The sequence below is a fragment of the Equus przewalskii genome, chromosome X, assembly GCF_037783145.1.
Source record: "Equus przewalskii isolate Varuska chromosome X, EquPr2, whole genome shotgun sequence".
Taxonomy (NCBI): domain Eukaryota; kingdom Metazoa; phylum Chordata; class Mammalia; order Perissodactyla; family Equidae; genus Equus; species Equus przewalskii.
Window position 1 is genome coordinate 60,342,298 of NC_091863.1, and position 16,814 is coordinate 60,359,111.

The 16,814-nt window shown below is 35.0% G+C and overlaps 1 long non-coding RNA gene across 3 annotated transcripts in view; it reads left to right on the forward strand.

The window, feature by feature from the left end:
* LOC103561873 (uncharacterized) overlaps nt 1-16,814 on the forward strand; it is a 105,509-nt gene that overhangs the window by 35,455 nt on the left and 53,240 nt on the right. The window contains exon 7 of one of the 3 annotated variants that reach the window (XR_547552.2): nt 11,561-11,609. The exons of the other annotated variants lie outside the window; for them this stretch is intronic. This is a non-coding gene — a long non-coding RNA (uncharacterized lncRNA). The remainder of the gene's footprint in view (nt 1-11,560; nt 11,610-16,814) is intronic. 3 annotated transcript variants of the gene reach the window in all.

Here is a 16,814-nt window from a genome sequence, read left to right on the forward strand (position 1 = left end):
AAGAGAGCCTCATAGTTTCTGGCTATAAAAAGAAAGTAATTTCAGACAGTCCCCATTTCAGAGTCTCCAAGAAGATCAAAAGCCTTTCAAGGTCCAAAAGAATGAATGTCTTAATGGTAAAATTTCTGATGACATTAAATTGATGGGGGACATATTTTTGATCCGTAAAGCTTCTTCAAATCATCCTTTTCCCTAATGGGTGGCATTTATTTTACCTACGCTGGAAAGGGGGACAGACGTGAGTCAGTTAGAGAAAGTGAGAGAAGCAAATTAAATGAGAACAGAGCATCAAAAAGGCATTTTTAACAAATGAAAAAATAAGTTCATCGAGTGAGCACAATATGGCGCAATAAGGAAGCTCACAAGACTCTGGGTCTACTCATATTTGGATTCACTGTTATGTTAAGGGAGAAGTGACTTAGCTTAGCTGGTATGTTGGAGGGTTGGTGAGGTGACTTCTAGTTCAAGGATGATTTCCTTTAGAAGTAAACCAGGATTTTGAAGTAAATCATATCTGTTCAAAGCAGGAAGCCAAAGCCTGTTTTGGTTTTGTTTTTATCTTTCCACTTGTTTATTTGAAAGTAAGTGAGGTTATATCTCATCATTCTAAAGGCCTTTGTTCCCCATCTTATTTCTTTCAGTACACACAAATCTCTCTTGTTTTGAAGAAGAAACAATTGCATGAGTCTGTCGCTTTTTCCTGTCAATACACTTTTTCTCTACCACTGTATAGATAGTGGAGTCTGTAACTATTGCTTTTGTTTTTTTACCACTCATACTATTCTTAACCCACTCTCCTTTTTGCCTAATCAAGTCCCTAAAATTTCCTTTATGTCTGGCTTTTAGGCTAAATCCAATTATTTTTGTTCTTCACACTTTTTGACCTCTATGTTTCATCTTACAAAGCTGACTACCCTTGTCTTTATGAAACCCTCTTCTTCTTTATATTTCTTATAAATCATACATTCTTGTTTCTCCTCTTTTTCTATAACCATAACTTGTTATTTTTCTTTCCTAACTTCTCATCTTCTTATCACTATGTCTATGATGCTGCTTTTTCACCACTCTCCCCCACGCGCCTTTATTCTCTTGGATTCTCAATCCATTAAATACATAAATAATCCAATAAATAAAATAGCTTCAAATAATCTGTCTCTGCTGATGACTTCAAAATTTCCATATCTAGTCCTAACCATTGGCCCATTAACAACAGCCTATAAATACTTGACTATTTCTACTTTAATAGGTCATAATCAAGTTTAAAACTGAAGTTGTTAGCTTTTCCCTTAAATTAGCTTCTCTTCCTGAGTTTACCACAATTTTCACAGCCCTTAGGTTCAGATTCTTGAGATTATCTTTGACTCTTTACTGTCTTGTATGTTCAGATGACCTATAATACCCCATTCACTCCAAGAAGTTCCTCAAAGACATTTTATGTTTGTTTGCCTTTTGCCATTGCAGGCGCCACTTCCCTTTAAAAGCATCTGTTGTCTTCTATAGTTAAAAGTTTATCTTTTGGGACGCCTTCTCCAATTACTCCAACCAGAAGTATTCTCTCTACCACAGATGATGTCTAGAATGCCTGGATGGCATACATATGCAATAGTACATTGCTATTACTTGAGCATGTGTCTTATTTTTCCATCCAATTATATGTACCTGGAGGGCAATGGCCTTGTCTTTTCTTTATTTGTATCTCCCATTTAGCACAGAATTTCAAAATTATATAAATGTTTGGTTAATGAATGTACTAAACCATCACCATATGATGTTGGAAGAAAGCTTTCTTCTGATTCAGAGAGCACCATGGAAACAGAGAGGAATGTGAAATTCTGTAATAACTGAAAATACCATATTTGTAGCCAAATATCACAATTTAAAGCCATTAATATATTGCTTTTGAAGACTGTTTATCAGAGAATCACTCTGATTTCTTTCCTTCTGAAAAGGAGTGTAGCACTTTAGAAGAAAAATATAAATCAAGCCATCATAGGCACATTTCCTTATTCAAATATATGAAGGATAAGTTTAGCCTTAAAATATTTTTTAATTATAAAATAATTTTGTGTTATAAAAATAAAAACAATACAGAAAGATAATCAGAAGAAAACTATAAAAAATCACTTAAAATCTTGTCACATTTTGGTGATTCTCCTGAAATCTCTTTGTGTGTATTGAATGTGCACAGACACACACACATACAGATCTGTCTTTTCTATAAGTGTATGATAATATTTACATATATTTTCAAAAATTTTTAACCCACACTCTCTTTTGATGAACAGAATAACTCATACCCTCCTGGAGTACTATTTGAAATTTCACAATGATTTAAATAACATGACCAAAGCCAATTTTAGACAGAGGTAATTTAAGAAGGGGAAACATTTTAGTTTAGTCTTGAAAGTTACATTTATTTCTTTAATTTTCAGGTTGACATTGGCTTGCTTTCCATAAACTTATTTATCCTAGGTTATATGGAACATGGAGTATAGCATAGATGTTTTAAATAATCTGATCAACATTTTGTTGGAGGATCAGCTGAATGTTGCTTAAGGGGAAGAGACTTGCTTCTGGTAGCTTGCCTTTGCTCTGTGGCCTTCAGCTCTTGCTACCAAATAGGTATATTCTTCTCAACAAAGCAAAAGTTCTGCAATTAACTGGCCCAATTCTCCATTCTCTAGAAAACTTAGAGAATATCCGTTTTAATTTGGGCATGTTATTTTCTTTTGGGAGTATTATTGTCCCACTTTACACCAAGTAAGTGATCTTTCCGACAACACAAAGCATTATCTCTAAGGAGAGTTTTGCTAAATACATTTTTCTTCTGTGTTTTCAGAGGTGTGTAGTTGTCTTTACAGATTGGGTAGCCCATCTGTTAATTTGTTTCTATATAAGATGTATATGAGATCTTAGATGCCACACTCCTCATTTCCCTTCTCCCTCCCCTTCCTATCATTGCTCCTACCTTGATCATCCCAGTTTAGTAAATCTGTCTCCATCCCCCTTGCCAAGACTCTAGTTCAAGTGTCCTTTGTTTCTCCCGCCCAAAGTGGCTTCCTACTGGTCTCCCTGTTTCCATCTTACCTCCTTTCAGCATATCCATACAATAGAATGATCTTTTAAAAACACAGAATCAGATAATAACACACTCCTGCCTAAAACCATTCCTTGCACTTGGAATACAAACCTAATTAATTGCCATTGCCTAAAATGCCCTTTCATGATCTGTCCTCTGCTTATCCCTCTGTCCTATATTTTTAAATAATATATTTATTGAGATATAATTGACATACCATAAAATTCACCTTTTTAATTGTACAATTCAGTGGGTTTTTTTAAAGTATTATTCACAGAGCTGTGCAACCATCATCATTATCCAATTTTAGAACATTTTCATAACTGCAAAAAAATCTAATAAAACAACAACCCTGTATCCATTCACAGTCACTTCCCATTTCTCTCTTCCCAGCCCCTAACAACCACTAATCTACTTTCTGTCTTTATAGATCTGCCTATTTTGGACATCCTATACAAATGGAATCACATAATACGCGGTTCTTTGGGACTGGCTTCTTTCATTGGGCATAATGTTTTTGAGGTTCATTCATATTGCAGCATGTGTTAGTACTTCATTCCTTTTTATGACTGAATAAAATTCCTCTGTATATATATACTACATTTTGTCTATCCTTTCATCCACTGGTGGACAATTAAATTGTTTCCACTTTTTGACTATTGTGAATAATTCTGCTATAAATAGGCACATACAAGTGTTTTTGTGGAAACAATTTTTCTTTTTGTTTTTTGTGAGCAAGATTGGCCCTGAGCTAACATTTGTGCCAATCTTCCTCCATTTTATGTAGGATGTTGCCACCTTGTGGCTTGATGAGGGGTGCTAGGTCTGCACATGGGATCTGAACCTGTGAACCCCAGGCCACCGAAGTGGAGCTTGTGAATTTAACCGCTATACCGCTGGACCTGACCCTAGAAAGACTTTTCAATTGTATGTTTTCAATTCTTTTGAGTAGATACCTAGGAGTAGAATTGCTAGGTCATATTTAACTTTTTGAAAAACTGCCAAATTGTTTTTCTCAGTGGCTATACCCTTTTACATTCCCGTCAGCAGTTTAAGAGAGTTCCAATTTCTCCACATCCTCATTAACAGTTGTTACGATCTGTATTTTTGATTATAGCAATTCTAGTGGGTGTGAAGTGGTATGTCATTGTGGTTTTGATTTGCATTTATCTAATGACTAGTAATGTTGAGGATATTTTCAGGTGTTTGTCAGTCATTTGTATGTCTTCTTTATAGAAATGTATATTCAAGTCCTTTGTACATTTATATATCAGGTTATTTATTTTTGCTATTCAATTGCGTGACTTCCTTATATATTTTGGATATTGGCCCCTTATCTCTTGTATGGTTTGTAAATATTTTCCCCTTTACCTTTTCACTCTGTTGGCTGTTTTCTTTGCTGTGCAGAAGTTTTTTTAGTTTGATGCAATCTCATCTGTTTAATTTTGCTTTTGTTGCCTGTGCTTCTGGTGTCATACCCCAAAATCATTGCTTCAATCAATGTCAAGAAGCTTTTTCCTTATGTTTTCTTCTAGCATTTTTACTGTTTCAGGTATTACATTTAAATCTTTAATCCATTTTGAGTTAATTTCTGTATATGGTATGAGGTAAGGGTACGCTTTTGTTATTCTGCAGTTGGATATCCTGTTTTCTCACCACCATTTATCAAAGAAACTATCCTTTTCCCAGTGTGTGTTCTTGGCACCCTTGTCAAAGATCAGCTGACTGTAGATATGTGGACTTACTAATGGATTATTCTGTTCCACTGGTTTATATGTCTGTTTTAATGCCAATATTATACTGTTTTGATTACTGTATCCTTGTAATATATTTTGAAATCAAGCAGTGTGTTGCGATCACCTTTGTTCTTGCTTAAAATTGCTTTGGCTATTCAGTCTTTTATGTTTCCATATGAATTTTAGAATTGTTTTTTTCTATTTCTGTAAAGAATGCCATTGGAATTTTGATAGAGATTGCATCAAATCTGTAGATTACTTTGTGTAGTATGGACATTTTAACAATATTAATTCTTCCAATCCACGAACATGGACTGTTTTTCCATTTATCTGTTTTCTTTAATTTTCTTCATCAATGTCTTTAAATTTTCAGTTTACAAATCATTTATCTCTTTAGTTAATTCCTAAGTATTTTATTATTTTGTTACTATTATAAATGGGATTGTTTTTCAGATTGTTTGTTGTTTGTATATAGAAATGCCACTGATTTTTCTATGTTGATTTTGTATCCTGCCTGAAATTTTACTGAATTCATTTATTAGTTCTAATGGGTTTTTGTTGAGTTTTTAGGGTTTTCTGTGCCACATTATTTGTTATATGATCATATCATATACAAACAGATATAATTTTACTTCCTCTATTCTGATTTGGATGCCTTTATTTCTTTTTTTTTCTTTGCTCTGGCTATGATTTCCAGTACTATATTGAACAGAAGTGGTGAGAGTAGGCATCCTCACTTATACCAGATTATAGAGGAAAAGCTTTCAGGTTTTTCCCATTGGTTATATTGTTAGCTCTGGGCTTTTAATATATGCCTTTATGGTGTTGAGGTAAATTCCTTCTATATTTATTCTGCTTAGAATTTTTATCATGAATGGATGTTTGAATTTTGTCCATTTTTTTTTCTGCATCTGTTGAGATGATCATGTGGGTTTTATCTTTCATTTTCTTGATGTGGTGTATCACATTGATTGATTTGCATATGTTGAACCATACTTGCATCCCAGGGATGTATCTCACTTGGTCATGGTTTACAATCCTTTTAATGTACTATTAAATTGAGTTTCCTAGTAATTTGCTGAAGATTTTTGGATTTATGTTTATCAGGGATACTGGCCTGTAGTTTTCTTTTCTTCTGATGTTCTTGTTTGGCTTTTATATCAGGGTGATGCTGGCTTCATAAAATGAGTTCATAGGTCTTCTATTTTTTGCAAGATTTAAGAAGGATTGGTAGTAATTCTTCTTATGAATGTTTGATAGAATTTCTCTGTGAAGCCATCTAGTCCTAGGCTTTTCTTGATTGGCATGTTGCTGATTACTGCTTCAGTCTCCTTATTTGTTATTATTCTGTTCAGGTTTTCTATTTGTTCTTGATTCAATTTTGGTAGGTTGTATGATTCTAAGAGTTTACTCATTTCTTCTAAATTGTCCAATTTGTTGGCATATAAATTTTTTTTGGATTTCCAGCTTCTCTTTATCTATTTATTTTTTATTGCAGTAACATTGGATTATAACACTATATAGCTTTCAGATGTACATCTTAATATATTTTGAATTCTGTGTAGATTATATCATGTTCACCACCCAAAAACTAATTATAGTCCATTAACTCACATGTCAGCCTAATCACCCCTTTTGTCCTCCCCCCTTCCCCCTTCCCCTATGGGAACCACCAATCCAATCTCTGTTGCTATGTGTTTGTTTGTCGTTGTTTTTATCTTCTGCTTATGAGTGAGATCATATGGTATTTGACTTTCTCCCCCTGACTTTTTTCACTTGTCATAATACCCTCAAGATCCAACCATGTTGTCACAAATGGCTGAAATTCATCATTTCTTATGGCTGAGTAGTATTCCATTATGTATATATACCACATCTTCTTTATCCATTCGTCCCTTGATGGGCACCTAGGTTGCTTCCAAGTCTTGGCTACATATAATGCTACAATGAACATAGGGGTGCATGTATCTTTCTGCATTTGTGTTTTCAAGTTCTTTGGATAAATACCCAGCAGTGGAATAGCTGGATCATATGGTAGATCTATTCTTAATTTTCTGAGGATATTCCATACTGCTTTCCATAGTGGCTGCACCAGTTTGCACTGCCACCAGCAGTGTACAAGGGTTCCCTTCTCTCCACATCCTCTCCAACACTGGTTTCCTGTCTTATTAATTATAGCCATTCTGACCTGAGTGAGGTGATATCTCATTGTAGTTTTGATTTGCGTTTCCCTGATAGCTAATGATGTTGAGTATCATTTCATATGCCTTTTGGCCATCCATATATCTTCTTTGGAGAACTCTATGTTCAGATCTTTTGCCCGTGTTGTAATCGGGTTTTTGTTTTTTTGTTGTTGAGATGTATGAGTTCTTTGTATATTTTGGATATTAACCCCTTATCTGATATATGGTTTGCAAATATCTTCTCCCAATTGTTATGTTGACATTTCGTTTTGTTGATGGTTTCCTTTGCTGTGCAGAAGCTTTTTAGTTTGATGTAGTCCCATTTGTTCACTTTTTCTTTTGTTTCCCTTGCCCGGTCAGACATGGTACTTGAAAATATGCTGCTAAGACCGATGTCAAAGAGCGTACTGTCTATGTTTTCTTCTAGAAGTTTCATGGTTGAGGGTCTTACATTCAAGTCTTTAATCCATTTTGAGTTGATTTTTGTGTATGGTGTAAGATAATGGTCTACTTTCATTCTTTCTCATGTGGCTGTGCAGTTTTCCCAACACCATTTTTTGAGGAGACTCTCCTTTCTCCAGCATATGTTCTTGGCTCCCTTGTCGAATATTATCTGTCCATGAATGTGTGGGTTTATTTCTGGGCTCTCAATTCTGTTCCATTTATCTGTGTGTCTGTTTTTGTGCCAGTATCATGCTGTTTTGGTTACCATGGCTTTGTAGTATATTTTGAAATCAGGGAGTGTGATACCACGAGCTTTGTTCTTTTCTTCTCAGGAATCGTTTGGCTATTTGGGGTCTTTTGTTGTTCCATATAAATTCTGGATTCTTTGTTCTATTTCTGTGAAAAATGTCGTTGGAACTTTGATAGGGATTGCATTGAATCTAAGATTGCTTTAGGAAGTATGGACATTTTAACTATGTTAATTCTTCCAATCCAAGAGCACAGAATATCTTTCCATTTCTTTGTGTTTTCTTTGATTTCTTTCAACAACGTTTTATAGTTTTCGGTGTACAGATCTTTCATTTGTTAGGTTAAGTTTATTCCTAGGTATTTTATCCTTTTTGTTGCAGTTGTAAATGGGATTATATTCTTACTTTCTCTTTCTGCTACTTCGTTGTTAGTATATAGAAATGCAACTGATTTTTGTATGTTGAATTTGTATCCTACAACTTGACTGTGTTCATTTATTATTTCTAAAAGTTTTTTAGTGGATTATCTAGGGTTTTCTATATATAAAATAATGACGTCTGCAAAGAGTGACAGTTTCACTTCTTCTTTTCCAAAATGGATCCCTTTTATTCTTTTTCTTGCCTGATTCCTCTGGCTAAGACTTCCAATACTATGTTAAGTAAGAGTGTGACAGTGGGCATCCTTGTCTGGTTCCCGTTCTTCAAGGGATAGTCTTCAGTTTTTCTCCATTGAGAATGATATTTGCTGTGGGTTTGTCACATATCACCTTTATCATGTTGAGGTGTTTTCCTTCTACACCAATTTTATTCAGAGATTTCAACATAAATGGATGCTGTATCTTGTCAAATGCTTTCTTTGCATCTATTCAGATGATCATGTGATTTTTATTCTTCATTTTGTTAATGTAGTATGTTGATAGATTTGTGGATGTTTAAGCATCCCTGGAATGAAATCCACTTTATCATGATATATGATCTGTTTACTGTATTGTTGTATTCGATTTTCTAGTATTTTGTTGAGGATTTTTGCATCGATGTTCATCAGTGATATCGGCCTGTAATTTTCTGTTTTTGTGTTGTCCTTGTCTGGTTTTGGTATCAGGATAATGTTGGCTTCATAGAATGAGTTAGGAACTTCCCCATCTCTTCAATTTTTTGGAAGAGTTTGAGAAGGACAGGTATTAAGTCTTCTTTGAATATTTGGTAGACTTCACTGGGAAAGCCATCTGGTCCTGGACTTTTATTTTTTGGGAGATTTTTGATTGATGTTTTGATCTCCTTACTGGTGATTGGTCTATTCAAATTCCCTACTTCTTCTTGGGCCAATTTTGGAAGGTTGTAGGTTTCTAAGAATTTATCCGTTTCTTCTAGATTATCCAATTTGTTGGAGTATAGCTTTTCATAATATTCTCTTATTATCTTTTGTATTTCTGGGGTGTCTGTTCTAATTTCTCCTCTTTCATTCCTGATTTTGTTTATTTGAGCCTTCTCTCTTTTTTTTTGGTGTGTCTAGCTAAGCGTTTGTCAATTTTGTTTATCTTTTCAAAGAACAATGTCTTGGTTTCATTAATTTTTTCTATTGTATTTTTAGTCTCTATTTCATTTATTTCTGCTCTGATTTTTATTATTTCCTTTCTTCTGCTGATTTTGGGCTTTGTTTGTTCTTCTTTTTCCAGTACCTTCAGATGTGCTGTTAGATTATTCATTTGAGATTTGTCTTGTTTGTTGAGGTAGGCCTGAATTGCTATAAACTTCTCTCTTAGAACCACTATTCCTGTATCTCATAGATTTTGGTGTGTCTTATTTTCATTTACATATTTATCCAGGAATTTTTTGCTTTCTCCTTTGATTTCCTCATTGACCCAATTGTTGTTCAGTAGCATTTTGTTTAATCTCCACATTTTTGTGGCTTTTATGATGTTCTTCCTGTAGTTCATTTCTAGTTTCATACCTTTGTTGTCAGAAAAGATGCATGGTATTATTTCGATCTTCTTAAATTTATTGAGACTTGTTTTGTGGCCTAATACGTGATCACTTCTGGTGAATGTTCCATGTTCATTTGAAAACAACATGTATTCTGTGGTTTTTGGATGGAAAGTTCTATATATATCTACTAAGAACACCTGGTCAAATGTGTCATTTACAGCCAGTGTTTCCTTATTCATCTTCTCTTTGGATGATCTATCTATTGATGTAAGTGGAGTGTTAAAGTCTCCTACTATTATTGTGTTACTGTCTATTTCTCCTTTTATGTCTGTTAATAATGCTTTATATATTTAGGTGCTCCTATGTTGGGTGCATAGATATTTACAAGTGTTTTATCTTCTTGCTGGAGTGTTCCCTTTATCATTATGTAGTGCCCTTCTTTGTTTCTTGTTACAGTTTTTGTTTTAAAGTCTATTTTGTCTCATATAAGTACTGCTACCCCTACTTTCTTTCCTTTGCCATTTTCATGGAATATCTTTTTCCATCCTTTCACTTTCAGTTTGTGAGTGTCTTTAGGTCAGAAGTGTGTCTCTTGTATGCAACATATACATGCGTCTTGGTTTTTTAATCAATTGGTGACCCTATGCCTTTACGTTGGCGCATTTAGTCCATTGACATTTAACGTAGCTATTGATAAATATGTGTTTATTGCCATTTTGTTACTTTTTTCCTGGGTGTTTTAGTAGTTCTCTGTTCCTTTCTTTTTCTCTTGCTCTCTTCCCTTGTGGTTTGATGGCTATCTTTAGTAATATGTTTGATTTCTTTTGTCTTACTTATTTGCTTACTTATTATAGGTTTCTGATTTGTGATTACCATGAGGATCCTATATAATATTCTATGTGTATAGCAGTCTATATTGAGTTGATAGACTCTTTAGCTTGACCTCTTTCTAAAAGCTCTACTTTTTCACTCCCCTCCTTCTAGATTGTGTGTTTTTGAAGTCATATCTAATATCCTGTTTTGTGTGTGTCTATCTATTACCCTCTTATCATTGAAATATGCAATTTTAGTACTTTTGTCTTTTAACCTTCATATTATCTTCACTGGTGGTTGCTCTGCCACCTTTACTATACTTTTACGTTTACCAGTGATTTCATTGCCTGTTTTTTTTTTTGGGGGGGGGGGGTTGATAATTTTTTTATCTCTATTTGTGGTCATTATTTTCCCCCTTAAATAATTCCCTTTAGCATTTCTTGTAGAACTGGTTTCTTGGTGATAAACTCCTTTAATTTTGGCTTTTCTGGGAAGCTCTTTATAACTCCTTCCATTCTGAATGACAGCTTTGATTGATAGAGTATTCTTGGCTGTAGTTTTTTTCCTTTTAGCACTTTAAATATGTTAAGCCATTCTCTTCCCACCTGTAGGGTTTTTCGCTGAGAAGTCTGCTGATAGCCTTATGGGTTTTCCTTTGTATGTCATTTGTTGCCTTTCTCTTGGCACTTTTAGGATTCTCTATCTTTAGTTTTGGACATTTTAATTACAATGTGTCTTGATGTGGGTCTCTTTGGGCTTACCTTTTTGAAGTTCTCTATGCTTCCTGTACTTGGATGTCTGTTTCCTTCCTTAGGTTAGGAAAATTTTCAGCTCTTATTTCTTCAAATAGATTTTCTGCCCCTTTGTCTCTCTCTTCTCCTTCTGGTACACCTATAATATGAATGTTAGTGCCCTTGATATTGTCCCAGAATTCCCTTAGACTGTTCTCATTCTGCCTAATTCTTTTTTCTTTTTTCTGTTCAGCTTGGGTGATTTCTTATAATCTTTTGTCTAGCTTGCTGATCCTATCTTCTGTATCATCTACTATGCTGTTGAGTCCCTCTAGTAAATTTTTCATTTCCAGTATTATGTTCTTCATTTTGGATTGTTTTTTTTTTTTATATTTTCCAGTTCTTTGTTGATGAGCTCACTGTGTTCACCCAGTCCTCTTCAAATATCTGTGAGTATCCTTATGAGTTTTTGTTTGAACTCTTTTGTCAGGTAGGTTGCTTATTTCTGTTTCATTTAGTCCTTTTTCTGGGGTTTTGTCCTTCTCCCCTGTTTTGAATGTATTCTTTTGTCTCTTCATTATGCCTCTTTCTCTGTGCTTACATCTATGTATTAGGTGAGTTGGTTATGTCTCCTGATCTTGGAGAAGGGTCCTTATGTAAGAGATTCCTTTTGAGGGCCAGCAGTGTGCTTCTCTCTTGTCACGAGTCCAAATGATTTAGGAGTGACCCCTTTGTGGGCTACTTGCGTCCTTCTGCTGTGGCAGGGTTGCTCTTAATGCAGGTACTCAGGGAGTCTAGTCTTTTCTTCCTTGGCCAGCTGATTGTAAATCTGGTTTGGAGAGTCTTCACCACCATTGGCAACAGGTCCAGCAAAACATTCCTATTGCACTTTTTCTGTTAATTGGGTAGGAACCCAGTGTAGCTGATTGCTAGGCTCAGGTGCTTTCAGTTTCTATAGGCCTCAGGCCTACAAGGCTGTTGTCAGTTCTCTTAGGAGTGTAGCTGAGTGGGGCTGGCCCTATGCATGGGAGCACTCAATTGTTTCAGGCTTTGGAAGGTGGGGCTGATCATTTTTATGGCTATTTGTGAAGCACATGTCTTCTGCCACTGATAAGCCTCATTCCCCACAGGATAACACACATCTTCAACACAGTCCTGGTCTGTGCAACCCCCTGGAGCATACCCTGATGCCCCACTGCAGAAGCTCCCACCTCTCCACCAATGCCCCCACAGTTCACCTGATCCTCACACAGGCTCTGCCCCACAGAGATGGACACATTCACCTGCCTGTAGAGGATCAAGGCACCCGGTCAATGCAGGCTGACAATTAGCCTGAGGACTTGCTGTTGGGTGGGGACATTCTGTAGTGTGGGCTGCCTGTGCTGGCCAAACTAGATTAAATCTGCACTCTAGTGGGTGTGGCAGACCCCTGGGCTAACAGGCTAGTGGAAGAACTTCACTGGCGTCCGCCTGTCTGTGTCAACACACCTGGACTAGGTGACAACAATGGCCAACACCAATGTCTCAGTCTCCAGAGAGGACTCTCCTCTCACCAAGATGCACCCAGAGCCCACCAGGTGAGTCTCTTTTCACCAAAGGACTGTCAGCCTTCTTTCTGGTAATTTTAGGTTACTGAGATGGGTGAGTTTTGTGCATGAGCTGTTTAAGACCCCGGGTCTTTTCAGCTTTCATCGATAGCTTTTTTGGGGGTATTCCCCACTGCAGTTAATAGCCAGCAAAAGCAGATAGTAAGACCCTAGTCTCAGTTGTTCTGAGTAGGAATGATGCTTATAGCAACATTGAGCTCCCACTCAGGACCTCAATTCTCCAGGCAGGACTGTGTACCTTAGGGTGGCTCCCACTTGGCTGGCTGAGAAACTTGATTGCTCCTGAAGGTGACGTTTTTTCTCTCCAGAAGGAATTTCTGCCTCTTCTGCCTTAGTCAGGGCTGTCCCTTGTTGTGGGGGTTCTTTTTATCCTGTTTTCAGTTTTCCCTCCGGGGTAATTTTTCCAAAAATAGTTGTAGGCTGGTTGTGTTCATGGGAGAAGATGAGTTCAGATCCTGCCTATGCTGCCATCTTGATGAGATCCGTATAATTGTTCATAATAGCATCATTTGAATATTGTTATTTCTGAGGCATCCATATAATGTCTCCTCTTTCATTTCTGATTTTGTCTTCTCTTTTTATCTTAGTCTGCTTATTGATTTTGTTTAAAATCAAAACTGAACACTTAGTTTTGTTGTCTTTTTATATTGTCTCTCTATTCTTTATTTTATTTATTTCTGCTCACTGTGATCTTTTTATTACCTTTCTTCTGCTAATTTTGGTTTTAGTTTGTTCTTTTTCTAGTTCCTTGAGGCGTAAAGTCAAGTTATTTGAGATCTTTCTTCTTTTTTAATGTGGCTGATTATCACCTTGTTAGTACTGTTTTTGCTGTACTCCAAAGTTTTAGTACATTGTGTTTTCATTTTCATTTGTCTTGAGACATTTTTTAAATTCCCTGTAGATCTCCTTTGTGACTCAATGATTGTTCAAGAGTATGTTGGCTAGTTTTCATGTATCAGTGAACTTTACCATTTTATTATCATTGATTTCCTGTTTCATATCATTGTGGTCAGAAAAGATACTTGTAATGATTTCAATTTTCTTAAATTTTTTAAGATTTATTTTGTTACTTAACGTGTAACCTATCTTTGAGAAAGTTTTGTGTGCAACATACATATTTTCAATGTGCATTAAATTCAATCTATTTTTTATTTCGTAATGTGTGCTTTTGATGTTGTATCTAATAAACTATTACCTAATGCAAGGTCATGAATACATATACCTATGTATTCTTCTAAGTGTTTTATAGTTTTAGTCTTTTATTTAGGTCTATGAACTGTTTTAAGTTAATTATGGTTTGAAGTAGTAGTCCAACTTCATTCTTTTGCAAATAGCTATTCAGTTGTCCCACTACAGTTTGTTAGAAAGACTTTTTTCTCATCGAATTATGTTAGAAACCTTGTTGAAAATCAGTTGAATACAAGTATCAGCATTTATTTCTGGATTTTCTATTTTGTTCCACTGATCTATATATTTATTTTTGTGCTGGTACTATACTGTCTTGATTACTATAGAATTGTCGTAAGTTTACAAATCGAAAAGTGTGAGTCAACTTTTTTCTTCTTTTTCATGATTGTTTTGGCTATTCTTAGTCCCTTACATTTCCATGTAAATATTAGGATCAGCTTGTCAGTTTCTCCCAAAAAGCCATCTGGAATCTTGTTAGGGATTGTATTCATTCTGTAGATAAATTTGGAGAGTACTACTTTCTTAGCAATTTTAAGTCTTCGGATTCCTGACCATTATTTAGATCTTTCAACAATGTTTTATAGTTTTTAGTGTACATGTTTTATCTTTATTTTGTTGAACTTGTTCCTAAGCATTTTATTATTTTGATGCTATTGATAATGAAATACTTTTTCTTAATTTCATTTTTGGATCATTCATTACTAGGGTATCAAAATAAAATTTGTTTTTGTATATTGATCTTTTATCCTACAGTCTTGCTATACTCATTTATTAATGAGATTTTAAGCGCATTTCTCAGGATTTTATGTATCATGTATATGCAAATGTATAATTTATCTATACAAATGTATAATTCATTTATCTATACAAATGTATAATTCATTTATCTATGAACAGCGATAGCTTACTTCTTCTTTTTCAATCTAGATGACTTCTATTTTTTTTCCTAACCTAATTGTCTTGGCTAGACCATCCAGTACAGTGTTGAATATAAGTGGTAAAAGTAGATATCCTTGTCTTTTTCCTAATTTTAGGGAAAATATTCAGACATTCACCATGAATTATGACATAAACTATAGGATTTTCATAAATGCCCTTTATCAGGTTCAATAACTTTCCTTCTACTAATACTTGTTCAGTGTTTTTATCATGAAAGAGTTTTGGATTTTATCATATACTTTTTCTGTATCTATTGACATGATCATATGGGTTTTGATAATTCTGTATTGATACGCTATACAAAAATTACTTTTTTTATTTTCAAAACTTTTAAAAACACCTGCATTGAGGTATAATTTATATAATTAAAGTGTGCAGTTTGATAAATTTGTTTCTTTGCTTTATTGAGGTATAATTGACATATAACACTGTGTAACTTTAAAGTGTAAAAAGTATTGATTTGATACATTTATATATTGCAGTGTACTTACTGCCATAATGTTAGCTTAACACTCCCATCATGTCACATAATTACTCTATTTTTTTGTGGTGAGAATATTTAAGATTTAGTCTCTTAGCAGCTTCCAATTATAAAACTATAGATGCCACGTTGTACATTAGATCCCCAGAACTTATTTACTTTATAACTGGAATTTTGTGCTGTTTGACCAACATCTCCCCATTTTCCCTGTCTTCTAGCCCTTGGTAATCATGACTGCAGTCTCTGTTTCTGTGAGTTTCTACTTTTTACACACATATCACATTTTTTTTATCCATACCTCCATTGACATTTAGGATGTTTCCATATCTTGACTATTGTGAATAATGCTGCAATGACTATGGAAGTGCATATATCTCTTCAAACTCTTGTTTTTATTTTCTTTGTATATATACCAAAAGTGGGATTGCTGGATCTTATGGTAGTTCTATATATAATTTTTATTTTGAGGAAGATTAGCTCTGAGCTAACATCTGTTTCCAATCCTCCTCTTTTTGCTGAGAAAGACTGGCCCTGAGCTAACATCCATGCCCATCTTCCTCTACTTTATATGTGGAATGCCTGCCACAGCATGGCTTGACAAGTGGTGCATAGCTCCACACCTGGGATCCAAACTGGCAAAGTGGAATGTGTGAACTTAATCGCTACACCACTTGGCTGGCCCCCCTCTATATTTAATTTTTGAGGAAACTCTATACTGTTTTCCATAGTGGCTGTATCAATTTACATTCCCACCAACAGTCAACAAGGGTTTCCTTTTTTCTACATCCTTGCCACCACTTATCTCTTGTCTTTCTGATGAAATCCATCCTAACAGGTGTGAGGTGATATCTCATTGTGGTTTTAATTTGCATTTCCCTGATGATTCGTGATGTTGAGCACTTTCTTATTTACCTGTTGACCATTTGTATGTGTTTTTTGGAAAAATATCTATTCAGTTCCTCTTCCCATTTCTTAATTGCATTATTTGTTTTCTTGCTGTTGAGTTGTATGTGTTCATTATATATTTTGGATATTAACCCCTTATCAGATATGTGATTTGCAAGCATTGTCTCCCATTCCATAGGTTGCCTTTTCATTTTGTTGATGGTTTCCTTTACTGTGCAGAACCCTTTTGGTTTGCTGTAGTACCATTTGCTTATTTTACTTCTGTTGACTTTGCTTTTGGTGTCAAATCCAAAGCAATAATTGCCACAGTTGATGTAAAGAACTTACCTCCTCTGTTTTCTGCTAAGAGTTTTATGTTTTCAGGTGTTACATTCAAGTCTTATCCATTTTGAGTTGATTTTTTTATATGGTGTATGAAAGGGGTTCAGTTTAATTTCTTTACATGTGGCTATCTTGTTTTCCCAGTACCATTTATTGACAAAATTATTCTCTCTCCATTGTATATCTTGGCTCCTGTGTCACAAATTAAGTGA